Raw genomic sequence first — 12,133 nt, 5'->3', positions numbered from 1 at the left:
TTTGCAATGGCTGGTACTGGTTGTTCCTTTCCAGGTTTAGTGCTTCCTTCAGGATCTCTAGTAGGGCAGGCCTGGTGGTGACAAAATCTCTTAGCATTTGCTTGTCTGTAAAGGATTTTATTTCTCCTTCACTGATGAAACTTAGTTTGGCTGGATATGAGATTCTGGGTTGAAAATTCTTTTCTTTAAGAATGTTGAATATTGGTCCCCACTCTCTTCTGGCTTGTAGAGTTTCTGCCAAGAGATCTGCTGTTAATCTGATGGGCTTCCCATTGTCGGCAACCCAACCTTTCTCTCTGGTTGGGTTAACATTTTTTAGCTGCCCTTAAGATTTTTTCCTTCACTTCAACTTTGATGAATCTGACAATTATGTGTCTTGGAGTTGCTCTTCTCAAGGAGTGTCTTCGTGGCATTCTGTGTATTTCCTGAATTTGAATGTTGGCCTGCCTTGCTAGGTTGGGGAAGTTTTCCTGGATAATATCCTGCAGAGTGTTTTCCACTTGGTTCCATTCTCCCTGACACTTTCAGGCACACCAATCAGATTAAATTTGGTCTTTTCACATAATCCCATATTTCTTGGAGGCTTTGTTCATTTCTTTTTACTCCTTTTTCTCTAAACTTCTCTTCTCGCTTCATTTCATTCATTTGATCTTCAATCATTGATACTCTTTCTTCCAGTTGATCGAGTTGGTTACTGAAGCTTGTGTATTTGTCACATAGTTCTCTTGTCATGGTTTTCATCTCTATCAGTTCATTTATGGACTTCTCTGCATTAGTTATTCTAGTTATCCATTTTTCCATTCTTTTTTCAAGGTTTTCAGTTTCTTTGCCCTGGGTAGGTAGTTCCTCCTTTAGTTCTGAGAAGTTTGATTGACTGAAGCCTTCTTTGCTCAACTCGTCGAAGTCATTCTCTGTCTAGCTTTGTTCTATTGATGGCAGTGAGCTGCATTCCTTTGGAGGGGGAGATGCGCTCTGATTTTTTGAATTTCCAGCTTTTCTGCCCCACATTTTCCCCATCTTTGTGGTTTTATCTGCCTTTGGTCTTTGATGATGGTGATGCACTGATGGGGTTTTGGTGTGGGTGTCCTTTCTGTTTGTTAGTTTTCCTTCTAACAGTCAGGACTCTCAGCTGCAGTCTGTTGGAGTTTGCTTGAGGTCCACTCCAGACCCTGTTTGCCTGGGTATCAGCAGCAGAGGCTGCAGAAGATAGAATATTGCTGAGCACAAGTGTTGCTGTTTGATTCTTTCTCTGGAAGCTTTGTCTCAGAGGTATATCCAGCTCTGTGAGGTGTGAAGTGTGAGGTGTCAGTCTGCACTTAGTGAAGGATGTCTCCCAGTTAGGCTACTCAGGGTTCAGGGACCCGCTTGAACAGGCAGTCTGTCTGTTCTCAGATCTCAACCTCCGTGCTGGGAGAACCACTGCTCTCTTCAAAGCTGTCAGACAGGGACATTTACGTCTGCAGAGGTTTCTGCTGCTTTTTGTTTAGCTATGCTGTGTCCCCAGAGGTGGAGTTCACAGGCAGGCAGGCCTCCTTGAGCTGCGATGGGCTCCACCCAGTTCGAGCTTTGTTTGCCTACTTAAGCCTCAGCAATGGTGGGTGCCCCTCCCCCAGCCTCGCTGCCACCTTGCAGTTAGATCTCAGACTGCTGTGCTAGCAATGAGAGAGGCTCCGTGGGCTTGGGACCCTCTGGGCCAGTTGTGGGATATAATCTCCTGGTGTGCCGTTTGCTAAGACCCTTGATAAAGCACAGTATTATGGTGGGAGTTACCCGATTTTCCAGGTGTTGTGTGTCTCAGTTTCCCTTGGCTAGGAAAAGGAATTTGCTTCTGCCTTCCACTTCCCAGGTGAGGCAATGCCTCGCCCTCCTTCAGCTCTCACTGGTTGGGCTGCACCCACTAACCAGCACCTTGTTCGACATGACACAGTGAGATGAACCCAGTACTTCAGTTGAAAATGCAGAAATCACTCATATTCTGTGTTGCTCACGCTGGGAGCTGGAGGCTGGAGCTGCTCCTGTTCAGCCATCTTGGGTTCCCCCCCGCAAATACCATCTTATAACCCATTATTTTATGCTGATAAAAACATGGTTTGCATAAACAGGTAAAAAAAAAAAAACCTAATAAAGACTCTACACTTTACCTCTTCTCCTCAAGTTTTAACTTTTTGCTGCTTCTATTTATATCTTATTGTACTGTCTTGAAACATTGTTGTAATTATCATTTTCGATTAATTAATTGTTTAGTCTGTCTACTTAAGAGTGGTTTACACACCACAGTTACAGTGTTAAAATATTCCGGTTGTTGGTCACCTACTATTACCAATGAGTTTTGTACCTTCAGATGATTTCTCATTGCTCATTAAAGTCCCTTTCTTTCTGACTGAAATATTCACTTTAGCATTTCTTGTAGTACAGGTCTGATGTTAATGAAATCCCTCAACTTTTGTTTGTCTGGGAAGGTCTTTATTTTCCCTTCATATTTGAAGGATATTTTTGCTGGATATACTATTCTAGGGTAAAATTTCTTTTTCCTTCAGCATTTCAAATATATCACGCCAATATCTTTTGGGTCTGCTACCAGACGTACTGGAGATCCACTGCATGTTAATTTATTTCTTTTTTCTTGCTGTTTTAGGATCCTTTCTTTATCCTTGACCTTTGGGATTTTGATTATTACATGCCTTGAGGGCAGTCATCTACAGATTAAATCTGCTGGGTATTCTATAACCTTCTTCTACTTGAATATTGAGATCTTTCTCTATGTTTGGAAAGTTCTTTGCTATTTTCTCTTTGAATAAACTTTCTTCTCCTATCTTTCTCTTTAATTCCAATAACTCTCAGATTTGCCCTTTTGGGGCGATTTTCTAGATCCTGTAGGTGTGCTTCATTGTTTTTTATTGTTTTTTCTTTTGTCTTCTCTATGTATTTTCAAATAGCCAGTCTTCAAGCTCACAAATTGTTTCTTCTGTTTCATCAATTCTGCTCTCAAGACTCTGATGCATTCTTCAATATACCAATTGCATTTTTCAGTTCCAGAACTGCTTGATTATTTTAAATTATTTCAATTTCATTGTTAAATTTATCTGATAGAATTCTGAATTCCTTCTCTGTGTTTTCTTGAGTTTCTTTGAGTTTCCTCAAAATAGCTATTTTCAATTCTGTCTGAAAGGTCACTTTCTTTGTTTCTCCAGGATTAGTCCCTGGTGTCTTATTTGACTAATTTAGTGAGGTCATATTATGTTGAATGGACTTGATACTTGTGGATATTTTTTGCTGTCTGGGCATTGAAGTGTTAGGTATTTACTGTAGTCTTCACAGTCCAGGGTTGTTTGTACTCATCCTTCTTGGGAAGTCTTTCCAGGTGTTCCAAAACACTTAAGTGTTGTGATCTGTGCTGTATCTGCATTAGGGGGCTCCCAAAGCCCAGTAATGCTGTGGTTCTTGCAGACTCATAGAGGTAACACCTTGAAGGTCTTGGACAAAGTCTAGAAGAAATCTCTGGATTACCAGGCAGAGTCTCTTGTTCTCTTCTGTTACTTTCTACTACAAAAATGGAGTCTCTGTCTGTTCTGAGCTGCCCGGAGCTAGGGGTGTAGTGACATAAGCACCCCTGTGGCCACCACCACTAGGACTGTGTTGGGTCAGACCTGAAGCTAACACAGGACTGGGTCTCACTCAAGGCTTGCTGGAACCATTCCTTGGCTACCACCTATGTTCTCTCAAGGCCTTGGGGCTCTATCACCAGCAGGTGGCAAAGCAAGCCAGGCCTGTGTCCTTTCCTTCAGGGCAGCAAGTTGCCTGGCCAGGTCCAGATATGCTGTCGAGAAGCCAGGGATAAGAGTTAAAAATCTTAAGTTTCCCTGGTATTCTATTGTACTGGAGCTGTGCTGGTACTCAGACCACAAGATGTAGTCCTTCCAACTCTTCCCTCCCATTTCCAAAGGCAGAGGAGCCTCACACCATGGCTGTTGCCACTACAGGTCCATAGAGAATACTGCCAGACTACTGTTAATGTTTCCTTAAGATTCGAGGGCTTCACAGTCAGCTTGTGGTGAAGGCTGATTGATGTGGGATTCACTATTCAGGGCAGTGGGCTCCTCTTTGGCCTAGAGCTGGTCTAGAAATACCATCTAAAAGCCAAGGTCTGGATACCTTGGCTCAGGTACCTAAAGAGCCTGTTTGGTGTTCTACCCCCCTGCGGCAGAGATGGTACCTAAGATGCAAGACAAAGTCTCCTTTACATGTTCCTCCACTTTTCTCAAGGCGAAACAATCTTGTCCCATAGTCACCACAGCTGGGAAGGTTCTGAGTCTCACCTGAAGGCAACAAGTTTCAGGATCTCATCCAAAGCTCATGACGTACTACATACGTATCAGCTGGTTATTCAAGGTGCAAGGGCTCTTCAGTTAGCCACTGATGAATCCTGCCAGGACTGGGTTATTCTCTTCAAGGAGTGGGTTCCCTTCTGTCCCACAATGTGTCTAAAAATTTTGGTCAGGAGCTAAGGCCTGAAAAGGGGGCCTCATGACACTGACCAGTGTCCTATCTTGCTGTGGCTAAGCTGATATCCAAGATGCAAGACAAATGCCTCCTCATTCTTCCATTTCCTCTCTTTAAGCAGAAGGAAGGGGTCTATTTTGGAGCCATGAGCTCTGCGGCCTGGGGATCGAGGAGGGGTGGAACCAGCACTCCCTCATCTGCCCTGACTTGTGTCTCAGTACATCATGTGCCCCTCCCCACCCCAGTCCACTGAGTTCAGGCTCTGAACTCAGTTCAGCACTAAGACTTGCCTAGGAGTTGCAGTCTTTGTGGCCTAAATGCCTTTCAAGTTTACTTAGTGTCCCAGAGCACTCCAGCCCAAGGTGGCGATGCTTGCAGGAACTCAAGTTCTGACTGACAGGATGGATGATTCCCCTCTGGCTAGGACTGGTTTAAAGGCTTTCTCTGTAGGTGGGCAACAGCTGAGTTTGGTCCAATTGTGCTTTCTGCTATAACAGAGCAGCACTGAGTTAAATGCAATGTCTCACACTTGCTGCACTCTCCCTCTCCCAAGTGGACATATTCTCTCTCTGTGCTGCAAAGCCACTGCCAAAGGATGAGGGAGGGGAGACATAGATGATTCAAGACTGTTTTTCCCACCTATTCGGTGCCTCTTTCAGTGATATGAAGTTAAAACCAGATACTGTGAGTGCTCACCTGATTGTTTGTTCTTATGAAGGTTTTTTTTGTGTGTGTAGATAGTTGTTAAATAGGTGTCCTTGTTGGGGAGATGATAAGTGGAGCATTCTATTCTGCCATCTTGCTCCACCTCTCCCCTCATTATTCTTTTTCATGTATTCTACATCCTAGTTACACTAGCTTTTTTTAGACTTTCCCAAACTTTGCTGCCCCCTTTTGTTCATAGATGTTCTTGCATCCACATGGCCAAATCAAGAGACCCTTTCTCTAGAGTCTTCCATTTTCTCTTCATTAGAATTAAACATCTTTTCCTCCTCATTAGAATTAAACATCTTTTCCTATCAACTTTTCTGGGACACAATGTGTTCATCAGGTGTTAACATGTTAGTTTCATGAGTTTGTTCCTTGAGTCACTACATCTTATTTATTGTTGTATCCTTTAAATGCTTAACAGAACTGCTAGGCTCAGTGAATGTTTGCTGCCTTGAATAAGCAGAAGAAAATAATGAACAAGGTTGCCTTCTGTTAGAGGAAGGAGACATGCATTCATAAAACAAAGGCACTAGGAGACAGCAAAAATAACTTAGTAATGTGGTGATAATCAGGTACCAAGAACATAATGTATATCATGTACCAAGAACATAAGGTTGTGTTTTGTGTCATGAGAAAATGGGAAGTTCATTTAACAAACATTTATTAACCATTTGTTTTGTGCCAGACATAGTGCTAGGAATAAATCAGGTATGATCCCTGCCCTCATGGAACAAGGTAGGAGGTTAATCAGTCATTCACCTTATTCAGTAAATGCTCATTGAGCACCAAATGTTAAGGATCTAACAGGTAACAGCCTCTAATCTGATGGAGTTTAGAGTCCTGTGGTTTAAATAGTCATCATATATTATTGGCAAGTCCTTCATACTAGAGATAAGATTTTTGGTGACCTTGAGGTGTTTTGAAGTTATAAATATGGTTGTTTCTCTTTTATATATTCATTTGTTTAGACTTAGAATTAACAAACTCAGGACTTAGAATGAAGTTCGAGAGAAAGGAGAAGCATAACCCCTCACTCCCAGAAGGAATTGGGATTAGGACAGTTGAGTCAATATTGTTGCAAGTGTTAGAAAGCAGAGGCATGTACTTGTGGAGAGCATGATATGACTACGTGGATCATCAGGGTTATTGTGGACTTTGGAATCTAGATGAGCCAGGATAAAACAGTGCCTTGGGGACACTGGTTTTATGTTTCATAGAATGCGCTACATGTAAACAGTGTTCTATGCATGAAGATCAGTTGTGAAATAATGAGCCATGAGAGAATGTTTCAGACAAATAAAATAATAGTCCTTGAAAACACATTGCAATGTATGATTATGAAATTTGAAGAGTATACTATGGAGTCTTAAAAGCTGACGACTTAAGCAGTTTAGGGGCATAAGGCTCTGATCTCTATTTGTGTGAGGTTAAGGAGGACTTGAGGAGGAAGTGAAAGCTCCTAGCATGTCCCCATTACCAGTCCCCTGCCTGTCTCTCCTGTCTCAACTCTCATAGTAATAGAGATCAGATTTTAAATTTTGACCATGGCCAGTTAGTTTAGTTTCCCAAGGTCATCGTGTAATTTCTACCATAGATTACCTGGTCACGTATCCCCTGAGATCACCTTCTCATTTCGTAACTAGAAACTCTTATTGAACATTTAGACTGTTTTGTGACTAACACTCTCTAAAGTCTTTTCTCATATTCCAGTGAATAATTGATGATGCTGAATCTGTATTCATTTTTACCCTGTATTGAATTGTATCATTAACATTCTGATACCTTATTGCAACTATTTGTTTATATATGTTCCTTTCTCACTAGAGTATAACTATGAAGACAGGGATGCTTTCACTGGATGCATTTTTATACTTTCAACAATTAGCATAGTGCCTAGACAACTGGAAATATCTCCCTTTTTGTTGTATAAAATAATAAATGAGTCACAGCTTGGATGACCAGTTTTGTTTTGGGAGGGTGGGTGTTGGACAGTATACAAACTTCTTGGATGAGCTTGTTTGTAAAAATTCAGGGCTTATTACAGTTACAGTCATTTGAAGAAATTCATTGTACTTTGAAAAACAGAATTGGGCACACCATAAGACTTTCGCACCTCGATAGATAATTAGTTCACTTTAGATGAATAAACAACATTTTCAAATGATATTGCTTGAGTACATTGATTTCTGGAGTCACTTTTGGCTCAATAAAATTATGGATAAGTGGATAACTTTAGGGAAAGATACAATACTCAATTTTGGGGGGAGGTTTGCCAGTGATCAGTAGAAAGAGTAGCACAAAGGAAAAAAATCATAGTTATGAGACTTCTTGCCCTGTCATAAGCATCCCAGTTGTAATAATGTTCTATTGTTGCTTACAGAAAAGATATTCCATGGTAGGGCTGGATGCCCATGCGGGCCAGTGGCCAGCACATAGGGAACAAGTTGTTCTGTTCTACTTGCTTCAAGTAGCTTCTCATACTCCAGTGGAAGAAAAAAAAAGCCAACTAGGTCAGAGTGTATAACCAGAGACAAGCTGCTTATTAGCAATACAGGGAAAAGTAATTGTGCAATAGAGTAATGACAATGAAAATTAGTGCTCATCCCAGGATTCAACACCATAGCCACTCAGAAATCACAGGGAGCTTCACATGCCATCTATCACAGCCAAGCATTCACAAGCCAATGTTAATATAAACAACTTACTAAACAAGAGTGTAAAACTGGATCTATTATATTAGATCCTGGAAAAAAGGATCTTGGGACAGAGGACAGGTGTGGACAAATAAAATATTTGGCTTTTGGATGAGTTATATTTTCTTTTCCTTTTATTGGGTTTTTAATGTTGTGTGTAATGAAATAAAATACAAAAGGATGAAAGGAGTTTTGTTCATTATTAATCTATTAAGAAAAACACGTGCTATGTAAAAAAGATTTAATGTGTATCTTGGATACTTTTTCGAAATCTATACATTTATAGGAACCAATGAACCAAGAAGGCAGGCAGACTTGCAAGGCCTTAATTACCCTTTGCTATGAGGAGGCTTCAAGTGGGCAGCCTAGATTTTCTGATACAATTATTATTTTTTTATCTCTTAAAACACATACATCACAGACACACAAGAACACATAGCCACACACACACTCGTCAAAAGTAATGTGAACATTCGTTAACACGACTTACTGTCTTCTAGTTTGTCTACACCTAGAGCATAATCCTCCCTCAATATATTTGTCTCTCTGTCATCATCCTCAGATGGACTTGACGGTGGAGGAGTTAGTACCAAAAGCCTCATGCTGCATTCTGGAATTTTCACCATTAGCCCAAGAGGGAAAAAAGAGTAACCTCCGTGTCTTTCCTAGAGGCTTCCTCATTGCAGACCAGAACCTATGTGTGGATCCTGAGCATGCCTGCTGCCCCTTCGCTTCACCAGTCCTAGAGGAGTGAGGCATCTGCCAAACAGCATCCTTTAAAAATGTTCCCATTTACCCTTACCCAAACCCTGATCCCACCTAGCAAGCTCTATGCAGCCAGCTGGAAGGCTGACTATGGAGAGAGAGAGAGAGAGAGAGAGAGAGAGAGAGAGAGAGAGCGAGCTGGCTTGGATTGAGCCTACCTCTTGTTTATATTGCATTACAATTCTTTTAAAAATTGGAGTTTTATGGTATTTATAAATATTTCATTTATTGATTGATTTGAGGCAAAATCAACATGTCTTTGTTTCAACAATGGCTGTATGAAGTCAGTTATGTCAAGGTGTATCCTCCTAGAGGCTCCCACAAGTTAACACTCTACTTCTTCAGAATGTAATTCTGAGTAAGTCAATTACTTAATGTCCACTTGTAGGCTTAATTTATTTATCTCACATTCATTTTATTACAGACGTGTTTTAAATGCAAGCTTATAAATGAGCACCTGAGCAACTGTGAAGCTGATTTGCTGTGCGCTGGTCACCAACTTGTCTGAGTTTGGTGAGACAGAACCCTCATGCCCAGAAAGTTACATGAAATGGACTCGTTAAGTACAGATTGGCAAGAAGGGCCAACAGAGGCCTAGGATCCATTGTGAGCCGGTCCCCCAAAGCTTGAAAAAACTGCCCAGGGCAGATGGTGTCTCCTCTTTAAGTGCCCCATTTGCACTGCAGTTTAGGGATTCTGAAAGGCAGCTCACCCTGGATTGCATACTCTGCGGGCTTGTGAGCTGGGCTATAGCATTGAAGGACCTCCTATTCAGGGGAAGAGGGGCCGGAACAGAGCATAGATTGTTCTGGCCCGCTCCTTGCTAATTATAGAATGTTGCATTCCCAGCACATCCTATAGTTATTCTTGGAAACTACAAGCAAAACAAAGGGAGAACTAGGTTGGTCCAAAATCCCCAGAAAACAGTGCTGCAGCAACCACATCCCATTTTCTAGACACCAATCTCATTTCTCTCCCACTGTGAGTAAGCAGGATTACAAGGTCCTAGAGCTTCAGAGCTTCTCCTCAGTGTTGAGTATAGTGTATTTTAGCATTCCTGGCCCTAGGATCCAGGCATCCCCAGAAATTCTGTATCCTGTCAGCCTTAATTCTGTGACTTTTATATGCTACATTTACTATGTATTACACATTTATTCGTTTCCGTGAAAATGAAACACAACAAAATAAAACAAAAATGAATAAAACACTTTTTGTTTATTGTGAAGTGAAGCCCATATAGAGAAAATATAAAGTAAAAAAAAAAAAATCCCCTAAACATCCTAAATATACTGATCAATAAATCATCACAGGAGAACACTCACATAGCCATAACAAAGGTCAAACATTCAACACATTGCCGGAGCCTAGAGTCTGCACCTCCCAGTTGTGTCCTCTGGATCACTCCTCTTTTATCCTGAGTTCTATCATAGTAGTTCAGCTTTGCTTGTTTCTAAACTTTATTGCGCTTGAATAATACAGGATGCATTATTTTGTGTGTGAATTATTTTACTTAATATTATCTCTTTAAGTCCCATCTAAATTATCCTACATCAAGGCAGTTTGCTTTTGTGACCAAGTACTATCTTATCACACAGGATAATAAATATACCACAATGCACTTATCTATTCTATAAATGTCTTTAGATGTTTGGGTTGGTTCCAAGATTGAGATGTTAGAGATAACATTTGAATTAACATTTGTCTGTGTGTTTCTTGATGCAAATGTGCATGCATTTCTCTAGAAGTGGATTACTGAGTCTTAGGAAATGTTTGCATTCAAATTTAGTGGTTAATGCGAAACTCTTTTCTAACGATACTGTAATTAATTCTTCCCAAAGTTTCTTTGTCATCTTATTGAAAACCAGTTTTTCTCTAATTGATGTTTATTTACCACTTATAATTTATTTTAATTATAGAATCACATATTTTAAGAGTTATAAAGGAGTTTGCAAACCAAGTAGCTGTACTTTTAATCCTGCGTGTGAGGAAACCAAAATTCGAAGATGGAAATAAAATTTCTAAGTATGCCTCTTAATGTAAGTAGCTTTCATCTTCCCTGCTAGATTTCATTATTCTTGGATTTCTTCATAGCCTTTAATTCCTGTGTGAAATAGTATGTAACTACATTATGTGACTTTGGAAGGAAGGCATTTTCTTTGTAGAACTTTACTCATTGTGACCTAACAAGGCTCTTCTAGTTAGAAACTAAGTAAAACATACATATACATTTATCAGTGTTTTCCTCAGAGATCATCCTGATACGTTCTTAACTTCAAATTTTGTATGTATAACACAGTTTGAATTGCTTAACATATAACTTTGTTAGGCTTTTCTGGTGGCATTTTTTCTCACTTACCCATTGTTTGTTCTCCAATGTGAAAAACCCAAACTGTGGGAAAACCAATTATAATCATTTTCTTCACATTTGTTTCTTTTCTGTACTTTGTTTTGTGGGTATCTCACTTATGGATAAATTATATATATACGTGTGTGTATATATATGTATAAAATACATATATATTTAAAAGTAGTTTAGGACATAATTAAGGACTTAATTTAGGACTTAAGAGCAGTTAAAGTGTGGTTATAATGGTGAGAATATTTATTAATATAAGGGAAATTTAATTCAGCTTAACTATAAGCAAACTCTAGATTTTAGTTTCATGTTAGAATTAGACATTATAAAAAAACTATTTGTATCTCAAGGAAAGCTACTTAGAAAGACTTAATTTTTGCTGTTTTCTCTTTATGACACATTTATTTGACTTCTGATCTAATAGAACTTTTAGTCCATCCCTATTGAAGACAGCAATCATTGAGCAACCGATAGAGTGATGACTATTGAAAGTGAAATGCTATAAAGAAACTCACTATTATAAACATCAAGTCCTGTAATAATGAGGGGGAAATCAAATAGTAAAAAGTTATTAATGAAGTTTCACCTTGACATACACAGAGCTTGGAAGTCATCCCTCTCATCCTTACATAAGAAAAAGTGGAATAAAGTAAAAATCAATGAATTTATTTAGACCCATTAGAGACTCTAGGTACCAGGGTGAGCTGCCTCCTTGAAATCTAGAGAGATAGGTGAATAGAGAATCAAATCTGAGACAAGCTTACCTGTGAGCCACTAGACTCATAGACTGGTATATAGATGGTAATTTTGACAAACTGCTGGAAGCTGAATGTGAACTAGTATGAGAGTGGGAAATTCCTGGGGACCAGTCTTAGGTGGTTCTTCATACTCTCCTGGGATTCATTGTTCATGCCTCTAAGAACCGTTCCATGTTCTCATGGTGAAAAGCTAATTTAAAAAATTCTCTTCTGTATCTAGCAGGGGGAGAGTTGAAGTAAATTACTGTGAATTACTCTCACATTCTATTCCGTGATACCTCTCTCCATTATGGAAAGACATATTCTTAGCACAAAGTCACCAAATTTGCTATAGCCTAAGACTGTCTCAG

Source organism: Rhinopithecus bieti, unplaced genomic scaffold, assembly GCF_001698545.2.
Source record: "Rhinopithecus bieti isolate Rb0 unplaced genomic scaffold, ASM169854v2 scaffold_17174, whole genome shotgun sequence".
NCBI classification, from domain to species: Eukaryota; Metazoa; Chordata; class Mammalia; order Primates; family Cercopithecidae; genus Rhinopithecus; species Rhinopithecus bieti.
The sequence above is the reverse complement of the archived record's forward strand: the minus strand, read 5'-3'. Positions refer to the sequence as shown.